The sequence below is a fragment of the Cynocephalus volans genome, chromosome 12 (genome assembly GCF_027409185.1).
Source record: "Cynocephalus volans isolate mCynVol1 chromosome 12, mCynVol1.pri, whole genome shotgun sequence".
NCBI lineage: Eukaryota > Metazoa > Chordata > Mammalia > Dermoptera > Cynocephalidae > Cynocephalus > Cynocephalus volans.
In genome coordinates, this window is record NC_084471.1 from 32,412,105 (window position 1) to 32,433,475 (window position 21,371).

A 21,371-nucleotide genomic window follows, 5' to 3' on the forward strand; every position below is an offset into this window, starting at 1 on the left:
CCCCTCCCCCCCACCAATGTCCCCTCTGTTTGCTTGTCGTATCAACTTCAAGTAATTATGGTTGTTATATCTTCTTTCCCCCTCGCCCCCGGTTTTGTGTGTGTGTGTGTGTGTCTGTGTGTGTGTGTGTGTATGAATTTATATATTAATTTTTAGCTCCCACCAATAAGTGAGAACATGTGGTATTTCTCTTTCTGTGCCTGACTTGTTTCACTTAATATAATTCTCTCAAGGTCCATCCATGTTGATGCAAATGGCAGTATTTCATTCATTTTTATAGCTGAGTAGTATTCCATTGTGTAGATGTACCACATTTATCGTATCCACTCATCTGATGATGGACATTTGGGCTGGTTCCAACTCTTGGCTATTGTAAAGAGTGCAGCAATGAACATTGGGGAACAGGTACACCTTCAACTTGATGATTTCCATTCCTCTGGGTATATTCCCAGCAGTGGGATAGCTGGGTCATATGGTAGATCTATCTGCAATTGTTTGAGGAACCTCCAAACCATTTTCCAGAGAGGCTGCACTATTTTGCAGTCCCACCAACAATGTATGAGAGTTCCTTTTTCTCCACAACCTCGCCAGCATTTATCGTTCACAGTCTTTTGGATTTTAGCCATCCTAACTGGGGTTAGATGGTATCTCAGTGTGGTTTTGATTTGCATTTCCCGGATGCTGAGTGATGTTGAACATTTTTTCATATGTCTGTTGGCCATTTGTATATCTTCCTTAGAGAAATGCCTACTTAGCTCTTTTGCCCATTTTTAAATTGGGTTGCTTGCTTTTTTCTTGTAAAGTTGTTTGAGTTCCTTATATATACTGGATATTAATCCTTTGTCAGATGTACATTTTGCAAATAGTTTCTCGCACTCTGTTGGTTGTCTTTTAACTCTTTTGTTTCTTTTGCTGTGCAGAAGCTTTTTAGTTTGATATAATCCCATTTGTTTATTTTTCCTTTGGTTGCCCGTGCTTTTGGGGTCGTATTCATGAAGTCTGTGCCCAGTCCTATTTCCTGAAGTGTTTCTCCTACGTTTTCTTTAAGAAGCTTTATTGTTTAAGGGTGTATATTTAAATCCTAAATCCATTTTGAGTTGATTTTACTATATGGTGAGAGGTATGGGTCTAGTTTCATTCTCCTGCATATGGATATCCAGTTATCCCAGCACCATGTGATGAAGGGGCAGTCCCTTCCCCAGTGAATAGGCTTGGTGCCTTTGTCAAAGATCAGATGGCAGTAAGTGTGTGGGTTGATTTCTGGATTCTCTATTCTATTCCATTGATCAGTGTGTCTGTTTTTATGCCAGTACCATACTGTTTTGGTTATTATAGCTTTGTAGTATAGCTTAAAGTTGGGTAGTGTTATGCCTCCAGCTTTTTTTTTTGCTCAGCATTGCTTTGGCTATGTGTGGTCTTTTATTATTCCATATAAATGTCTGGATAGTTCTTTACATTTCTGAGAAAAACGTCTTTGGAATTTTGATGGGGATTGATTGAATTGTATATCACTTTGGGTAGTATGGACATTTTCACTATGTTGATTCTTCCAATCCAAGAGCATGGGATATCTTTCCATCTTCTTGGATCCTCTCTAATTTCTCTCAGCAGTGGTTTGTAGTTCTCGTTATAGAGATTTTTCACCTCCCTGGTTAACTCAATTCCTAAGTATTTTATTTTTTTGGTGGCTATTGTAAATGGGCAGGATTTCTTGATTTCTCGTTCTGCATGTTCACTATTGGAGAAAAGAAATGCTACTGATTTTTGTGTGTTGATTTTGTATCCTGCTACTGTGCTGAAATCATTTATCAATTCCAACAGTTTTTTTGTAGAGGTTTTAGGCTGTTCGATGTATAGGATCATGTCATCTGCAAACAGGGACAGTTTGACTTCATCTTTTCCAATCTGGATGCCTTTTATTTCCTTCTCTTCTCTGATTACTCTGGCAACTACTTCCAACACTATGTTGAATAGGAGTGGTGAGAGTGGGCATCCTTGTCTAGCTCCTGTTCTTAAAGGAAAAGCTTTCAGCTTTTCCCCATTCAGGATGATATTGGCAGTGGGTTTTTCATATATGGCTCGAAATATGTTGAGATACTTTCCCTCTATACCTAACTTATAGAGGGTCTTTGTCATGAATGAGTGCTGAACTTTATCAAATGCTTTTTCAGCATCTATAGAGATGATCATATGGTCCTTGTGTTTGAGTTTATTAATATGGTGTATCACATTTATTGATTTGCATATGTTGAACCAACCTTGCATCCCTGGGATGAATCCCACTTGATCGTGATGAATAATTTTACGTATGTGTTGCTGTATTCTGTTTGCTAGTATTTTAGTGAGGATTTTTGCATCTATATTCATCAGGGATATCGGCCTGTAGTTTTCTTTTTTGGTTATATCTTTACCTGGTTTTGGTAGCAGGATGATATTTGCTTCATAGAATGAGTTTGGGAGATTTGCGTCTGTTTCAATCTTTTGGAATAGTTTGTAAAGAATCGGTGTCAATTCCTCTTTGAATGTTTGGTAAAATTCTGCTGTGAATCCATCTGGTCCTGGGCTTTTCTTTGTTGGGAGCCTTCTGATAACAGCTTCAATCTCCTTTATTGTTACTGGTCTGTTCAAATTTTCTACGTCTTCATGGTTCAGATTTGGGAGCTTGTGTGTGTCCAGAAATTTATCCATTTCCTCCAGATTTTCAATTTTGTTGGCATATAGTTGTTTATAGTAGTCTCGAATGATTCCTTGTATTTCAGATGAATCAGTTGAAATATCGCCTTTTTCATCTCTAATTTTTGTTATTTGAGTCTTCTCTCTTCTTTTTTTACTTAGCCTTGCTAATGGTTTGTCAATTTTATTTATCTTTTCAAAAAACCAACTTTTTGATTCATTGATCTTCTGTATTGTTTTTTTGGTTTTAATTTCATTCAGTTCTGCTCTGATCTTAATGATTTCTTTCCATCTGCTAACTTTAGGTTTGGACTGTTCTTGTTTTTCTAGTTCTTTAAGGTGAAATGTTAGGTTGTTCACTTGCCATCTTTCCATTCTTCTGAGGTGAGCATTTAATGCAATAAATTTCCCCCTTAATACTGCTTTTGTAGTATCCCACAGGTTTGGGTATGATGTATCATTGTTTTCATTAGTTTCAATAAATTTTTTGATTTCTTGCTTGATTTCTTCTTGGAATGTTCTGTAGATATCTGCCAATTCCAATTGCTCTAGAGTATTGTTGAGATCTTGTGTTTCTCTACTGATTCTTTGCCTAGATGATCTGTCTAACATTTACAGTGGGGTGATCAGGTCCCCTGCTATTATGGTATTTGTGTCTATTTCCTTCTTTAGGTCTAATAGAGTTTGTTTTATAAATCTGGCTGCTCCAACATTGGGTGCATACATACTTATGATTGTTATGTCTTCTTGATGGATCAGCCCTTTTATCATTAAGTAGTGTCCCTCATTGTCTCTTTTTATGGTTTTTAGTTTAAAATCTATTTTGTCAGATATAAGAATAGCTACTGCAGCTCGTTTTTCTTTTCTGTTTGCATGGTACATCTTTTTCCATCCTTTCACTCTTAGTCTTTGTGAATCTTTATGGGTAAGGTGGGTCTCTTGTATGCAGCATATAGTTGGGTCCTCCTTTTTGATCCAGTCAGCCAGTCTGCGTCTTTTGATTGGGGAATTTAAGCCTTTTACATTAAGTGTTGTTATTGAAAGGTGTTGTTTTATTCCTAGCATTTTATTGGTTGTTTGGTTGTCTTAGGTGTCTTTTGTTCCTTGCTTTCTGATTTACTGTTTGGTTTCTTTGTTTGTTAGTTCCTTAGGTTGTAGATAGCGTTTTTGTTTGTTTGTTTTCTCTTCATGAATGCCATTTTTATTATACTAGTGGGTTTTGATTTTTCTTGTGTTTTTATGGCAGTGGTAGCTATTTTTCAGGAACCAAACCCAGTCCTCCCTTGAGGATTTCTTGTAAGGGTGGTCGTGTGGTAGTGAACTCCCGCACTTTTTGTTTGTCTGAGAAATATACTATTTGCCTTACATTTTGGAAGGATAGCCTTGCAGGGTAGAGTATTCTTGGCTGGCAATCTTTGTCTTTTAGTATTTTGAAAATATCATCCCATTCCTTTCTAGCTTTTAGGGTTTGTGATGAGAAGTGTGATGTTAGCCTGATTGGGGCTCCCTTATAGGTGATTGATGCTTCTCTCTTGCAGCTTTTAAGATTCTCTCTTTGTCTCTGAGTTTTGCCAATTTGACTATAACATGTCTTGGAGAAGGCCTTTTTGGGTTGAATATGATTGGAGATCGTTGAGCTTCCTGGATCTGAAGATCCGTGATTTTTCCTATACCTGGGAAGTTTTCTGCCACTATTTTGTTGAATATGTTTTCAATGGAATCTCCATTTTCCTCCCCTTCTGGAATTCCCAAGACTCGGATATTTGAGCGCTTGAGGTTGTCTGATATCTCTCTCAGATTTTCTTCAATGTCCTTGATTCTTTTTTCTTTCTTTTTGTCTGCTTGTGTTATTTCAAACAGCCCATCTTCAAGTTCAGAGGTTCTCTCTTCAACTTCGCCAAGCCTGCTGGTTAAACTCTCTGTTGTGTTTTTTATTTCGATGAATAACTTCTTCAGTTCCGCAAGTTCTGCTACATTTTTTTTTCAGGATATTGATTTCTTTGTACATTTCCTCTTTCAGATCCTGTATACTTTTCCTCATTTCATCATGGTGTCTAACTGAGTTTTCCTGTATCTCATTCAGTTTCCTTAGAATTATGACTCGAAATTCCTTGTCAGTCATTTCAAGGGCTTCTTGTTCTCTAGGATCTAGAGTTTGAGATTTATTAACTTTTGGTGGTGTATTTTCTTGACTTTTTGTATTTCTGGTATCTTTTTTTTATGTTTATTCATTGTTGCAGGGGGTTTCACAGTCCACTGGTTTGAGACTATTGACTAACTAAGATGTTGCTGTGGTTGCCAATTTGGTATGGCTACCTCCATGACTGCTCAGTTGGCCTCAAGTGCCTTGTGTGTATGGTTGCCTCGGGTCTTGGGCCTCTCTGGGGAGCCACCTCTCTGGTTAGCTTGGACTCTGCTTGGCTGCTGGATCATGGGGCGGTACCGCAGGGTGTGTGGTCTCTGCTGAGCTTCCACTTCCTGTGCAGGACTTCTCCCTGTTCCATGTGCTCTTGCCTGGGCTGTTGGATCATGCAGTGGCGACCCCACAGGGTGTGTGGTTTCTGTCAAGTCTACGCCTCCCTAGCCAGATGTCTCCCCACTCTGTGTGCACTGGGCTAGGCTGGGATGTGTCTTCTGCAACCCTCATCTATCAGCTGGGCCTTCAAGACCCTGCTCGGCACCACCTCACCCAGGAAGTCTACCAGGTTTCTGCTAGGCGTGGACGACCAGTTGCTCTTGTTGCCTTTGTAGCACTGTGTAGATCTTTCTCGGGACTTATCACCTTCCTCCTGGTACTGTGATTATTTGTGTCCTTGTCTTATCTCCCACACCAGAGCGTTTGCTCCTCGGGGGAGGAGCCCGCAGCACATGGTTCACCTTTGTATCCCCCCGGCGCGGACCAAGTCCGGTGCCCACCCGCAGTCAGCTCTCTGGCAGGTTCAAGCGGACTTGGGAACTCTCCAACTACGTTATTCCTAACCCGAAATTGGTTAGGCGTTTTTCCGAACTGGTGGCCATAGATATGGTATCTGCCTCCCAGTAACAGGAAGTTTACCGGGGGCCGGAGCTCAGGGTGCAGTGGAGTGACAGTCACCCCAACCCATACTTCCTTGCCCTCCTGACACTGGCCAGGGATGCCACACACCACCAGCCTCACCAGAGAACTGTGGAGGGAGTGGGAGGGGAGGCCTGCCCACAGGCCCCGGGAAGCCCCGCGCCGGGGCAAGCAAGTGGGAGGGCTCAGTGAGGAGCCAAGCCGGGTGAGGAGGACAGGCTTGGCTGAGCCAGTCCGGAGCTGCCACCACCTGAGAAAATGGAGGCAGCCCCGTGGGCGGTGAGTGGCCTGGTGATGCAGGCAGAAGCCGGGTGGGCCTCTGCACCCCGAGCAGGGCCGGGTCGGGAGTCACTCACAGGGCTGTGCCAGGCTGGGCTGCTCCCTCTCTTCCTCTGCTTTGTTGCTGTCTCATTCTCGGCCGCCGCTGCCGCGGGCTGCTCAGTCGGTCCCACGGCGTGGCTCAGCCGCTCCCAGGAATCTTCTTTTATGCCGGCCTGAGACCTCGAATCCTGAATAGGGCAGTTGGCCACCTTCAGTGCAGCCCCAGCCTCCGGGATCCTGGCTGCATCAACAGCAGCCCTGGTGCCGTGTTCCCTGTTTAGAGACTCGCTTTTGCAGCTAAGAAACAGTTCTTTTCCTGCTCCATACTTCAAAGCTGTTGCCTGTAAATGAGGCAGCCTCTCCTGCCAAGGGCAAAGTGGCGGTCAGCCCCCACGACCAGCCACCAGCAGCAGTCCTCCCTTAAGAGATGGCAAGAGGAAGGTCCATAAGTTTCATGTTTTGTAATTTAAATTATATGGATCAAAATCACAATAATACAGGTTACTATATTTGTCCATATATGTACCTTTACTGAAGAGCCTTATATTTTCATTTAGCTTTATGTTGCTGTCTAGTGTTCTTTGATTTTAACATGAAGGATTCCATTTAGCATTTCTTGTACAGCAGATCTAGTGATGATAAACTCCCTCAGCTTTTGTTTATCTGGGAAAGTCCTAATTTCTTCTTCAGTTTTGAAGGGAAATTTTTCCAGGTACAGTATCTTTGGCTGGCATTTTTTTTTTTTCTTTCATCACTTTGAGTACATTATCCTATTCCTTTCTGCCCTTCCAGATTTCTGCTGAGAAATCTATTGAAAATCTCATGGAATCTCCCTTGTATGTGACGAGTCGCTTTTTCTTTTGCTATTTTCAATAATTTGTTTGTCTTTGAGACAGTTTTATTGTGATGTGTTTCAGTGTGATTCTCTTTAGATTTATTATATTTGGAGGTCATCAGGCTTCTCAAATTTGTATATCTATCTTTTCCCTCAGAAGTGGGAGGTTTCTATTATTTCTTTATATAGACTCTCTCTGCTCCTTTCTTTCTCTATTCACCTTCTGTAATTCCCATAACGCATATATTGGTCTGCTTGATAGTGTCTCATAAGTCCATATACTCTCTTCACTTTTCTTCATTTTTACTTCTTTTTGTTCCTCTGACTTAACAATTTCAATTGATCTGTCTTCAGCTTCACTGATTCTTTCTTCTGCTTGATCATGTCTGCTGCCAAACCCCTCTAGTAAACTTTCCAGTTCAGTTATTGATATAGTTTCAATCTCTGCAAATATTCTCATTTTGTTCATTCGTTATTTTCCTGATTTTGTTTAATTGTCTCTTTCTTTTCTCTCCTAGCTCACTGAGTATCTTTATGACAGTTATTTTAAATTATTTGTCTCATAGCTCATACATCTGTGTTTCTTTAGGGTCAGTTTCTGGAGTTTTAGTTTGTCCTTTGATTGTTCTTTGTTTCCCTGTTTCTTTGTATGCCTTATAATCATTTCCTGGTATGCAGGCTTTTGAATAAACAAAATCTCCTCTCCCAGACTTTTTATACTGGCTTCATGGAGGGGAAGACCTTCACTAAGTATCCCAGCTATAGTTTCTAGGACCTCACAAATCTTTTCTGATATTTTGCTATGGTCATCATTATTATTTTTCAAAATATCTTTACAGATACTAGCTCTTCATCTATGTTACACATTATAAATTTCTTTACCAATTTATCATATACTTTTTGTATATGGTGTTTTTCCTTTGCCAAAAATGTAAATTTGTATATAATATAATTCTCTATTTTTCTTTTTTTAGAAAAAAATTGCTGGTTTTACCTAGAAAAAAATTCCCCATTCCTAGGTTATAGAAAAATTTACCAATGTTTCCTGCTGGTACTTAAAAAAATTTATATTTTAACCATAAATTTTTTACTTATTTGAATTTTTTGTGTTTTATGAGGTGAGGAATAAATTCATTTTTACCTTTTTTCCAATTATCTCAACACTATTTGTGAAAAAAACTATCATATTCCCACAGTTTAAAAGGTTGTATTTATTATATGCTCAATTTCTATAGTAATTGGATCTATTTCTGAATTTTTCTAATCTGTTAATTTGGTCAGTCTGTCACTCACCAATACATACCACATCAACTATTTCAGTCACTATAGGTAGATGCTCAATCATTTGGAATGAGACCTATAATCAGAAAAAAAGTTTTTGAGAAATAAAAATACAAAAACTGTCAGTTAAGCTTGTGGTAATCAAGGCTCCTTTAAAGTTCCCTCTTCCTTACTGAAGAAAAGTACAATTTAAAGCCTCCAAAAGACATAGTGTCAAAAAATAAGAAAAGAAAAAGTCTTGATAATGTGGAAAACAAATAATCTATTGGGAAATAGAGATCCTCCTACCTGATTAGTGAAACTATGATTATAAACAATTGAAATTTTCAATTAACTAAAAGCTTTGCATATCTGAAATTTTAAACATTATTTTCAAAAATAGAGTAGCATTTTTTGAGAAATTATAATTATAATGAGATAGATTCATATTTTTTATTTAGTAACCTAATTTTAAATATTATTTTAAAGATTATTTAATAATCTTTAAAAAATAATTTTAAAGATTATTTAAAATGTACTTGTTGACATGATGTTATCATTATCAATTGAAAACTGGAGCTATAGTAATTTCCAGATTACTAGCAGTATGCAAATATAGATTTTAAACCTATTTTTTATGTATTCTTTGCATTCATACATTATAATGCTAATTATATACTAGAAACTCTTAAATACTTGACACACATGTATTCACTTAAATCTTACAGCTACTCTATATGATAGTCACCATTGTTATTTTCATTATACAGATAAAGAAACTAAAGCACAGAAAATTTGAATAGATCATGTAAGTAGTAAGTATTGAACCTAAGATTCAAATTCAGGAGGCACTTTAGTCTGTGGCTTTTCACTACTGCATTATAAGTGTCTGCCTAATAAATGTGTATTGAGTGCCTCTAGGTCTCTAACATTGCTCTATGTATAGGAGACTAATAGAAAACAAAAGACAATTTCCTGCCCTCACTGTGCTTACATTTTAGTCAGATTTTTGATAATAAACAGGGAAACAAATAATTGGCATGAAGGAAATAAACTGATGATGCAATAGTGAGCAACTAACATGACTAGGAGACGAGCATCTTCTTTATATGCGGGAGTCAAAGAGATTAGAGCTAAACCCTGAAGAGAAAAAATGAGCCAGCCATGCAAAGAGTTAGAGGAAGAACTTTCTATACAGAGAGACCAGTAAGTGCACAAGCCATGGGGTAGGAGAGAGCTTGACATGCTCAAGGGGCAAAGTGGAATGAAATGAGGTTGGATGATGCATCGGTAGATTGAACCCTGCAGAGCCTTGTAAGCCACGGTAAGAGAAATGCATAGTTAGTGTAATGAGAGGCTAGTGTGGAGAGGGCTTAAGGAACAGAGAGACAAAGTACAAGTTACATTTTTAAAAGAACACTCTGATTGCTTTTAGAGAATGATTTTTTGTGGGATGAGAGTAAAAGCAAAATGATCAAATAGGAGGAAATTTTAACAGTCTGGATAAGATATGATGGTTTAAACCTGGCACTGGTATTAAAAACAAAAAGAAAGGAATGCAATAAAGACACTTTTTGGTAATAGCACCCACAGGGCTATTGGTGGATTAAATACATGAGGGCAGAAAGATAAACAGGAAGAAACCAAGGTTGGTTTCCAGGTTTTTGGCTTGAACCTTTGGAAAGGTGGTGATACTAGGTTTTGAGTTGTACAACCTTTTTAATCAAATCTGCTCCCACTTCTCCCCCTCTCAGCTCAGTGAGAAACTCCACTTCAGACTGATGAGGCAAAGAATACAAATTTTTTAGGTATATATTCTAATATTTATACCACATTTATAAATAATTTAATAATGTACTTACAGTTATGTTTATGAAGTGATCAATTTTAGAAATAATTTTACTTTCTGTGATAGTAATGAGGACTTAGCTCTCCTAAACGCCTCTCTTTTTCACTTTCTCCAACCTCCCATATGATTATTTCTAAACTTTTGTTAAATCAGTATTTAGATGTTACATTATTTTTATTATGTAAACATTGTTTGCTACAGAATCAAAATGCAAGATATTTCTTGTAAAATAAGTAAACAAACAAACAAAATAAATAAATTAATTAATCCAGGCAGAGCATGTGGTGATAAGTTCTAGGTTTGCAAAAGGATTACCAGCATGAATAAAGCATGAGAATTTAATACAGACTGTCCAGGACTTCAGCATTTAAACTTTTCCTGTCAGTTCAACTCTAGATTAAATCATGGTTTCTGCTTCTTGCATTTTTCTATTAGATGTTCTCCATTTCTGCTATTCTGGCAATGGACCCAATCTTTCCTCCATTTGTTTTGTTTTGAAACTCTATTTGTATCCCCTGGGATTGACTTGCTAGTATTTCTCATATTTTCTGTTTCATCCCTCTTGGCCTCTGTACTGACAATTTGCCTCTATGTCTGCCTCTTGCTTGATGTGAAAAGTGAAAATTTAAAGCAATGACTAAGTGTGAGGGATGTAAATTAAAACATGTATGTAAATATTTCACTTGTTTCTCCTACCATTAAAAAAGTGAGAGAATACATAACAGGAAATGAGTTTCTAACAAGTCCCGGTATCAGGTTTAGGATTTACAAATGGATATTTACAAAGGTAAAATCACAGTTAGGATCAGTCAGCGGTAATAACAACGAAGCTTGAAAATTGCCATAGTATGAACTGTTACTTTACCCACACTTCCTGCTCATTATAGCCAAGTCTTTCCAACTATGGTCCGATAGAACTGGAACTTACACATCCATTCTGAATCCTAATGTTTTCTGTGATTGCAGTCACTGTATTCTTTGAGAGTGTATTCCAGTATTTCTCAAGATATAGCACAAAAGATGTTCAATGCAAAATATCACAACTTGGTCCCTCTCTTAACTTGCTCTAGAGCTTGCTCGCACATGCACATAACTTTATCCTAACACTTAAGGATTATTTATGATAAAGATCTCCAAATTTTTACCCAAAAGAATGAGCAAATTGGCATCTAAAACCCAGAGGTAAGAAACAATTCTAAAAGTTTATTAGCCTGAAATGTAAATTTGTCTTTACTTGTGGCTAGTACCAGGAACAAAACACTTGGACTCAGTAAAAGATGTTAGTGAGTATATACAAATACTTTTAACATAGATTGGATGCAGTAAAAACCTAGTTTAAGAACACAGAACTTGTATATATTTAGGCAAATATTGTCTATCTTGCTTCTGATAATTTTAGGATAAGGTAAGTAGTAGAACTTAAAATTGAAATTAAAGTTACAATTTGGCTTTACCAGTTGCTTGGTTTTTTACTTAGAGAAAGCTATTTAACTTTCTTAAGTTTCAAACTACCTTTTTGAAAATCTGAATAAATCTCTTGTATCTATTGGGGTAGGGAGATGATTAAGTAAAATACGTGAAAGTCTCTAGAAAAATGCTCAGCAACTATTAATTAGGTAAACAAATATTATTAAGACAAATTAGAGATTGACAACAGTAATAACATGTTTGAATAATTTTCAGTAATATTTATAGTAATATTATGCAAATTTGAGATAAGCTCTAATTTTTTTCAATTGTCTCTCTTCTAACTCCCGGGCCTTTGTACATGTCATAAGTCACTTACCGTTCTTTGCCTTGTATTATTGTTATTTATAATTATTCCTTATTTAAGACTTTGAAATGGACAAAAATACTGGATTTGTTTATATTCAGTAAAGCATTGCTAAGTGTCTATATTCATTTTCTAGGACTATCATAACAAAGTATCACAGACTAGGTGGCTTACACAACAGAAATTTATTGTCTCACAGTTCTAGAGGTCACAAGTCTAAGTACAGGGTTTTGTCAGGGATAGTTCCTTCTGAGGACTGTGAAAGAACAATCTGTTCAAAGCTATGAGGCTGCAAAGGAACGACCTGTTCAAGGTCTCTGTCCTTGTCTTGTAGATGGCTGTCTTCTTATGTCCAGACATTGTCTTCTCTGTGTACATCTATGTTTAAATTTTATCTTCTTCTAAGAATACCAGTCAGTCATATTGGATTAGGGCCCACCCTAATGACCTCATTTTAACTTTATTACCTCTGTAATGACACTATTTCCAAATGAAGTCACATTCTGAGGTATGGGGGTGTAGAGCAGGGGTGGGACTTCAACATATGAATCGGGGGAGGGGGGACACAATTCCTCCTGTAACAGTGTCCTTTCACTAGAAACTGGGCATTTTCTAAAGAATCCTTTTGGGGTTATCTGATTCTGTGGGTTCTGCATCTTTCATTGTCTTTGATGACAATGGTTCCTGTTCATAGAAATGCAATAGATTTTGTCTTTTGAGGATGTAACTGATTATATCTCTGAGGAGGAGTTCTGTTTTATATGAATTATAAAAATCATTTTAGCATTTGTGATTACCTATACATGATGTTCTTTAGTTCTCTTTTGAACCAGTTTTTATACTGTATTGGTTTCCTCATTAATTAATAAGTTAAATAGAATGTGATACGTTTTCCTTTTATATTTGTAGGACAGTTGTGATTTTACCTTATAAAAATATATCCTTTAATACTTATTTATTCAATTAGATTACAAACAGTTTTAGAACGGTAACTGTGTCTGTTCCTTGGGGTATCAGAAACCCAGTGAACCAATACTCAGGAAATGTAGTTCTCACACTGTTCTGCCACTTACTAGCTATAGAGGCAAAGGGTCAAGTCAGTCTGATCCCTTGCCCCTATACTACCTCAGTCTTTGCTCGGTGGAGAGAGTCAATTCTATGATCATCATGATCCTGTCATTTTTAGACATTTTTATAGTCCATGATACACTTAGCCAGTACTAAAGGTTTTAACCATAGCAATCATTCAATCGAGTTTTTGGTATACAAATAGAAGTAAATAGCCTTTTGAAAGAGGAAGAGACTTATAGAGAACTCAGTGTACGCCTATGAATTTACATATTTGTCCAAAGTGAAAAAGCCCATGTGTCCAGCCCAACATGTATGTATGTCCCATACCACACCCACATTCTTTAGCTGTGTGATGCCATACTTGTTTAACAGAGCAGAATTACAGTGGCCTCAGGATTAGACTGGGGGATGCATGTTAGTTTCAGATCTAAGACTTATTTTTGTCATCTCTGGTACTAAAGAAGATAGAGACTGAATAGTCCCATGAGCAGTCTCTGAATAACAGTGGGTACTTTGAGATCTTACAACTCAGGAAACAGACAGTAACAGAGTGCACTTACAGTGTTGCCTGGCACCATGCTAAGTGCTGTACATACATTGACTTATTTAAGCTTCTCAGAAAACTCTGAGATAGAGAGAGACATTATCCACATTTCAGCTACAGGACCTTGATCCCACCAACGCACTTCCATCTGCCAATGTGGCCAGGCCAACCCGTTCTGCTGCTCCTTAAACAAGTCTACATCTTGCCCAGATTCTACTGTGTTTGGCTAAACAACATTATGTTTATACATAGATATAGTTGTTTTTCTTGCTATTGTGAAGTAACATCTCTATAATAACAAAATAGCTCAAATGTGTTACAAATGTGAACCCTTGATTCATAGCTCCATTTTTAAAATATACTCATAGTGTATTATTCTATGAACTTAGTAATAGCTTGGCATAGTATATCACATTATACTGTTATATTCATTATTGTTTATTATGTATACTTTATATATTTTATTATTAAATATTAGATTACATACACATACACCTACACATTTATCCACATACATTCTCTCTCTTTCTCTCTGACACACACAAGTCCTTTTGTTGTGTCTCATTTAATGACTGTCAGAGTAAACTGATAGAACATTTAATATTCTCCTGATTGTTGCTTAAAATTGTTCTCTGGCCTGAGCAAACACCAAGAAGGTGTCTGTTCCTTCTGGGAATCCCACAGCATACTAAAAAGAATAAAGAATTTAGAATCAAAAGAATTATATGTACTTGCTTGAAATCATTAAAAGTTGACTGTAGGGCAATGGATTTAAATTATTATATCAATAATTTTGGCATATGTGGAATTAAAAATAAAGGAAAATTCTTGGACACTGTTTCAATCTGTGCATTTAAACCAAAATAGTTATAATTAAAATATGATTAGAGAGAATTTTTCATTCTTTATAACAAAGTGTGCAGGTCCCAATTTAGGAGACCTTTCTTTACCTCGCATCTTCCCTACCCTCTCCTTCCAGCCTTTCATTGAGGAAGTTTATTGCTGGCACCAGCTGTCATGCTCTTACTGAAATCTGAAAATTGAGGATCAAAATTCATACCTTGAATTGACCACGAGTAGAAACTTTATTCTTACCCCACACCAACACTTGAGGCAATACCAAACAGGGATTTTTATTTATTGTAGAGAATCCACTCACAGTAAAGCAATTGTGAACAATGCATCGTTCATTTAAGATTCCAAAGAGAAGAGAGAGGACAAGTATATGGCACACACTGTGCTTGAAAAACAAATCTTCAACATACAGTCATTTTAAAACATTTTTCTCAACTGCACAATCCCCTACTGAGATAAGAGGTGCTCAGTTTCCCTGGGTTGGGTTTTCAGGACACACCTCTGGGTTTCAAGCCACTCCCCAAGGTCTCAGGCCCCTTCTCTCAGCCCTCCCATAGATAAGAGTTACTTTTGTTTGTTGGACCTATTTTTGGCACCAACATAGGAAAATGAGACCTCAGGGACCTGACTTATGCAAATCCAATGGCTGGCATGCTCGGTAGAAAAGAGTTATATAACTCTAATAGCTGAGCATGCTCAGTATACAGACTTGTATGACCCCAGATACTGAACATGATCAGTGGAAGGGAGTTTGTCCTTTGAATGACCTTCCACTAGGGGTGCTAAAGAGCACAGAATATTCTTGAATGTGTTCATTGTATGTGAAAGAATTTGACCAATGAACATGCCGTAACAGGAGACCAACTGATCATATGCAAGACTATGTTACATAATTGGGAACCATCCCTCTTAGCTGAATTAGATAGCATGAATATGTATTAGATACTGAAACTATGAAAGCTGAAACCCAGTAAGAGGTAGGGCTGCTGCTCACTCTCTGGTGCCAGCCCTCACTCTGCCTGTGGAGTGTGTATTTCTTTCTTTTTGTATCAAGCTTACTTTCAGCAAGTGGCTGCTCACCTTCTTGACCCAGCCTGCACTCTGTACTAAACTAAGTGTGTATTTCTTACTTTTGTATCAAACTTGGTGTAGGCCCTGTTCAGTATCCGGAGCTAGACCCCACTTTCTCTGTGGAATCTGTATCTCTTATTCATTACATTAAACTCGTTCTCACTTTTCTGTAACTCTGCTCTTGAATTTTTTCATGCAGGGAATGTCAAGAACCTGGTAGGGGAGTAGGGAAGTCAAGAACCTGGTAAGAGGATGGAGTGGGTTGAGGATGTCCATTGGGCCTCTTCAGACCCTCTCCTCCGGTATCACTACCACAATCTTCTATCTCCAGTACATGTCCAGACTCTCCAAGTCCTTCCCATTTCTTTTCAAAGTAATTTGGGTCTTTCCAGTTTCTGATTCCAAATTTACATACCCTGACCCAATTATATTATACAGTCTTGAGAAGGTTATTGTTCATAATAAACATGAAAATTTTGTTTGCTGTAAGCAGACAAAACATGATCCACTTATCACTACTTAAAACTTTCTGAGAAGAATGTGAATGGTTATACATTTAAAAAATAACTTTGTCTATATATTTGTTTTCAGATTTATTTAATTTTTTTTATTTTTTAATTAATTTTTTACACGCTAAAATGTTGTTGAGGAGCAGTTGGGGTGGAGGGGGAGAAAGAAAGGGGAAGGAGGATAGGGTGGGAGGATGAGAAAGCAGGTAGGGGGTGTGGTTGAGGTCCGTGGCAACTCCCTCATTGTGGCAGAGGAGCCCAGGGGGCTTCCAGTGGCCATTTAGTCATGCTGGGCTGGATGTGAATGACGGGGAGATAGGGTTGAGGCCCTTAGCTCCCCTACCCTGGCTTGAGAGCTGTGGGTGCTTCTGGCAGCAGCCTGGTGGTTGTCGCTGAGCTGAATGCAGATGTTGGGGGATGAGGCTGAGGCCCTTGGCTCCCCACACCCCAGCTCGGGAGCCCAGGGTGCTTCCAGCAGTGGCCTGGTGGTCATCACTGGAGTGGATGCAGATGTTAAGGGGATGTGGCTGAGACCCTCAGCCCCCCGCCCCCCCAGCTTGGGAGCTGTAGGCACTTCCAGTGGCTGTCTGGTAGTCATCGCTGGGCTGGATGCAGACATCAGAGGGATGTGGCTAAGGCCCTTGGCATCCCCCAACCCCAGCTTGGGAGCCATGGGTGTTTCCAGTGATGGCTTGGTGGTTGTCACTGGGCTGGATGCAGATGGTGGGGGGGTATGGCTGAGGCCCTCAGCTCCCTCATGCTGTCCCAGGAACCTAGGGTGCTTACAGCAGCTGTCTGGTGGTTATCACGAGGTTGGATGCAGATGTCAGGGGGACATTGCCGAGGCCCTTAGCCTCCCACTATCCTGGCTCAGGAGTCAGAGGCCCTTCCAGTGGCAGCTCAGTGGTCATTTCTGGGCTGGATGTGGATGCCAAGGGCCATGGCTGAGGCCCTCATCCCCCCACACAATGTTTTGGGAGCCTGAGGTACTTGGGGCAGTGGCTCCACCATGGTCTTTGCTGCGCTGGAACTAATTTGTTGTCCTTTGCTTACTTCTAAAATGGGAGAATTTCCTGTGGGGACCAGCACTTGAGACCTGTGGTTGAGCTAAATTGCTGCTTACTGCTGATTCTCTGGGGAAGGCTTTTTGTGCAGCTCAGGTTTTACTGGTTGACCTTGTAAGAACTTCTGGGTCTTGTGAGGTCTGGTACACCTGGTTTGTGTGGAAACTCTGGTCTAGACCTGAGTTTTTTCAGCAAACTGCACATCCTGCAGTTCTATATTCCTGACCAGTCTCCACTAAGTGATCATGTGCTGATGGGATGGCAGATCAGCTGTCCATGCTGTGCCCCAGTGTTCCCCTGGTGGGCCCTTCTCACCCACCCCCACACTCCAAACACTTCCCATGGGAGGGGCCATGCACCAGTCCCTTGTGATAACTCACCGGCTTCTGAGTGGCTCCTTTTCTCAGTTGTCTGTATCCCCTCACTCCTATGTGGGTCCATGGGAACCGTGTTAGTGGTCTTGCTTCCCTGGGGGCCTTACTGACCTAACTGTGTTAGTGGTCTTACTGACCTGGAGGTGACCAAGCCCCTCTTCTCCCCTGCAGCCTCCAAACAACTTCATATGACGGGCAGATCAGTGGCTTTTGCCAGCTACTGCTCCGCGTGCTCACCAAGGCCAGCCTTGAATTGCCTGGGGCTCAAAACAGTTGGAGTGATCCTTTCTTTCTTTCATGGTGGCTTCTCCCACCTTCATGAACTCTGTAGGTCTCTCCTACTATTCCCCTGGACTCTAGCAGCCCCAGCTTGGCAGTTGTTGCTTTTTTTTTTTTTTTTTTTTTTTTTTTTTTTTGTCTTTTTCCATGACCCATACTCAGCCAGTGAGCGCACCGGCCAGTCCTGTATAGGATCCGAACCCGCGGCGGGAGCGTCACTGCGCTCCCAGCGCCGCACTCTCCCGAATGCACCACGGGGTTGGCCCAGCTGTTGCTTTTTAATAGTTGTAAATTGGTTGGTTGTGGGAGAAAGTAATGCTGAGTACCATCTATTCCTCCATCTTGACCACAACTCCTCTTCTATATATTAAATACATAAGAAGGATGGATGTCCTATGTGTGGTAGATTGCTTCTCAGGCACTGAAAATGCAAATGTATAGGGAAACAAGAGCTTGCTTTCTTTAAATTTCCCAGAATATTTTAGATATTTATATATGCTAAGAATAGCACCCCATCTCCCAGGCAACTTTTTTCCTCATTTCATTTTATATTCTATGAACTCCTTACCTCCGAAGAATATATTGTCATACATCTGCCATAAGCAAAATTACAAAAGTGGAATCATAAAATTCATTATTATATTAAAGGTTAAATAAGATAATATCTGGCATGAAGTAAAGACTCAATAAATGTTAGTTGTTATTATTACTCCAGCAGTCCAGTCTCCTTTCCTACATGCACAGGAGGTTGAAAGGAGAGTGTTGTTAGATCTCTCTCTGTAGGCTCACCTCCAGACTTAAACGTGTGACTCATTTCACTCATTAATATGAAGGACAATACAGAGAGAACTGCCTAACCCAGCTGTAATTCAGAGTGGATTGTGACTTTGCTGCACCTCCCTGATGCAATGTGAAACATTAATGACTGCCTGGAATATGTCCAACTAAAGTGGCATTTTAAAAAGTACTGCCCTGTCTACCATATTATTCTATCAGTGTCTGCAGTAAGATCAGACCCTCCTGGATAATGATATGATTCAGTGGGTGAATATATTTCTAGGCTAATTATTTCCCCCGCTGTTTTGCCCTGTTGCTGTGTTGTCTCTTCCAACAGCTTCTTCATGAAGGAGCAGAAGCTCAAAGTGCTGGACCTAAATGAAGTTCTGGGACCTGGATGGGGCAACCAGAGTGGTTTGGAGTCCCCAAATGCAGAGAGCAAAGATAAGTATTCATAATACATTGTCCACAGATAAAACTGAAAATGTAAAATGAGTATATAATCCAATCAAACTACTCAATGTAGTAACTGGAAAGAGATGAAGAATTCAAGAAAACTGGTAGTTTTAGAATGTACATTTGGTAAAACTTCAAGTTTTTTCTGGATCCCAAAGTATGATGCCTGAGGCCTCATCCATGATTTGAAAGGGAGCTGTGAGAGGAATCAAGGACATTTAAGAAATATCATCGATTAGCACCTAGATAATTAAGGCCACCAAAATATAAACTTCTCAAATTTTGCACCTTGGCAAAAGCCAATCTTAACTACTTCTCTAAGATAAAACTCCAACCTATCTTCAGTAGCTGCTCTTTAATGTTCTCTAGCATGACTACCCCCCAAGTAAAACAAATATAACAATTTTAAGGTCAATTTCTTGTGACGCTTCCTAAAGAAACCAACGTTACACATCCCCATACCAATTCATGAGAGTGGAAAGAGAGAGAGAACGTTCATGTGCTGATCTGCTAGAAGCTTTAGCCAAGATTCTGTCATCCAATAGTTGTTGCCAGTTATAGTTGTATTACACAGAAAAATTGGAGCAGTACCTTTTACAGATGATTTCTAAATGTTTATATACCCTGTAAGGAAAACAACAAATAAGTTCATCTTTTTAAGTGAGGATTAAAAATAGTGATAAAGAAGTGATAATTTAGAATCTTCTCTCTTCAAATGGTCCTTTCTTATCACTGTATTTGTTATTCTACATATTAAGCACCAATATGCAGAAACCAGCCCATTCACAACACATGCATGTGTGGGTAGGTACATAGGCACGCACACACACAGACACACATACATTTTGGAAGAACTTAAAAATAGGTATCATGGCTCTTCCTTTATGGAGTAAATAACAGTGACAACTTTATGAAGTTGAAAACAATAATTCTTGATAAATTTCAAAAGGAAGAAAATTTTATATTCTCAAAGGACCACATAATTCTAGAATTGGAAGAGACCCTAGAGATCATTGGGTCAAACTCTCAGCATCTTCTGTAACATCCTGTCTGGTTGCAGCTCTGCAGTGTAGCAGACACAGTTTTCAGCTTTCCCAAGGTCCCTTTCATTCCCTCCCTTCCTAACAGTTCTCTGAATGTCCCAGGCATATGATACAGATTATCATAGTGTACCTACCCTTGGAAACAATTCAGGTGTGTAACCAAAAAATAATTTCCTTAATTGCTTAACTATCTTTTTTGGATTTCTACCTGACCTGTGCAATCTGCATTTAAACACAGTGACCAAGATCTGATTCCCTAATAGAAATGGCCATCCAGGTTTTTGTTTTTATTTTTTTTATACATAACTCTAAAGAATAAAACGTCCTTTCTTTTAATAAACCAAGATTTGACTCATGTTTTTCACTTCCACATATTGATACTATTGTTGCTTTGCCATCTGTAGAATGCAGGAAAAATCCTACTTCCTCTTAACTCATTGTAGTTAAAACCATTACAAAGCATGGAAACAAACATCAACTCGTGTATTTTTCAACTATTCAAAATCACCAGTTTTTTACTTCAACTGCACTTTAAAACTCCAGATCAAATTGTTCTACAATTTTGGGCAGATCATGTTTAGCAATGTGCATATATCCTGCTTCATTTAAAAATAGGTTTACTGTTGCTTATGAACAGCAATGTATGGAGAAGGGTGATGCCCAGGTTGATTTTCCTGAAGCGCTTATAGAATTTTACCTGCAGTGATAACTTGTACGCAACTAGAAGCCTTATGAAAAAGGTGTTATTTCCTAAAAGTAAATAAATAATATACATTACATGTATGAAAATAGGAAACAGGTTCAAAATTCTTACTCATAAAATATATCCAAAAAAGTTCTTTGCTATTTACCAAGAGGTATTTAAACAGTTATTAACGAAGTAGAGAATGGTTCTTACAGTTTCAGGCTTTCTTTGCTGTGGAACCAACAGGAATGTAAAAACTATGCTTGCTGGTTTTAAGTCTCTCTTATAATGAGTGCTGTGTAACTTGTACAGTACTCAGTCAAGAAAACTTCTGGCCTAAGGAATGGTGCTTATCTAATCTGGCCATCCCGAAAACCAGCATTTTACCAGCAGTTTTCATTTGGGATCCACCTGGCTTAGAAATTCATCGATAATATTCCTTGATGAATTCTGAGTTTCTGTTTTTATTCTTTTTAAAGCAGTTTTATTTATGTACCATGTTATTCACTCATCTTGAGTGTGTCATTCAATGGTTTGTAGTAAATTTACAGAGTTATGCAACCATCACCACCCTCTAATTTTAAAACATTTCCATGTTCCCAAAAAGGAGGCTTGTGCCCATTTGCAGTTACTCCCTATTTCCACCCTCAACCCCAACCATTAATCTGCCTCTGTCTCTGTAGATTTGCTTTCTCTGTACTAGTCATATAAATGGAATTATGCAATATGTGATATTTTACATCTGGTTCTTGATGAGTTCTTTTAACAGGGTCTTTAAAATGACAGTATTGTAAAAGTATTAATTGAGAATGACTCACCAGTCCTCCCAGTTCTGAGTTCCACCCATTTGAGTAATATACAAAAAGAACCAAATGA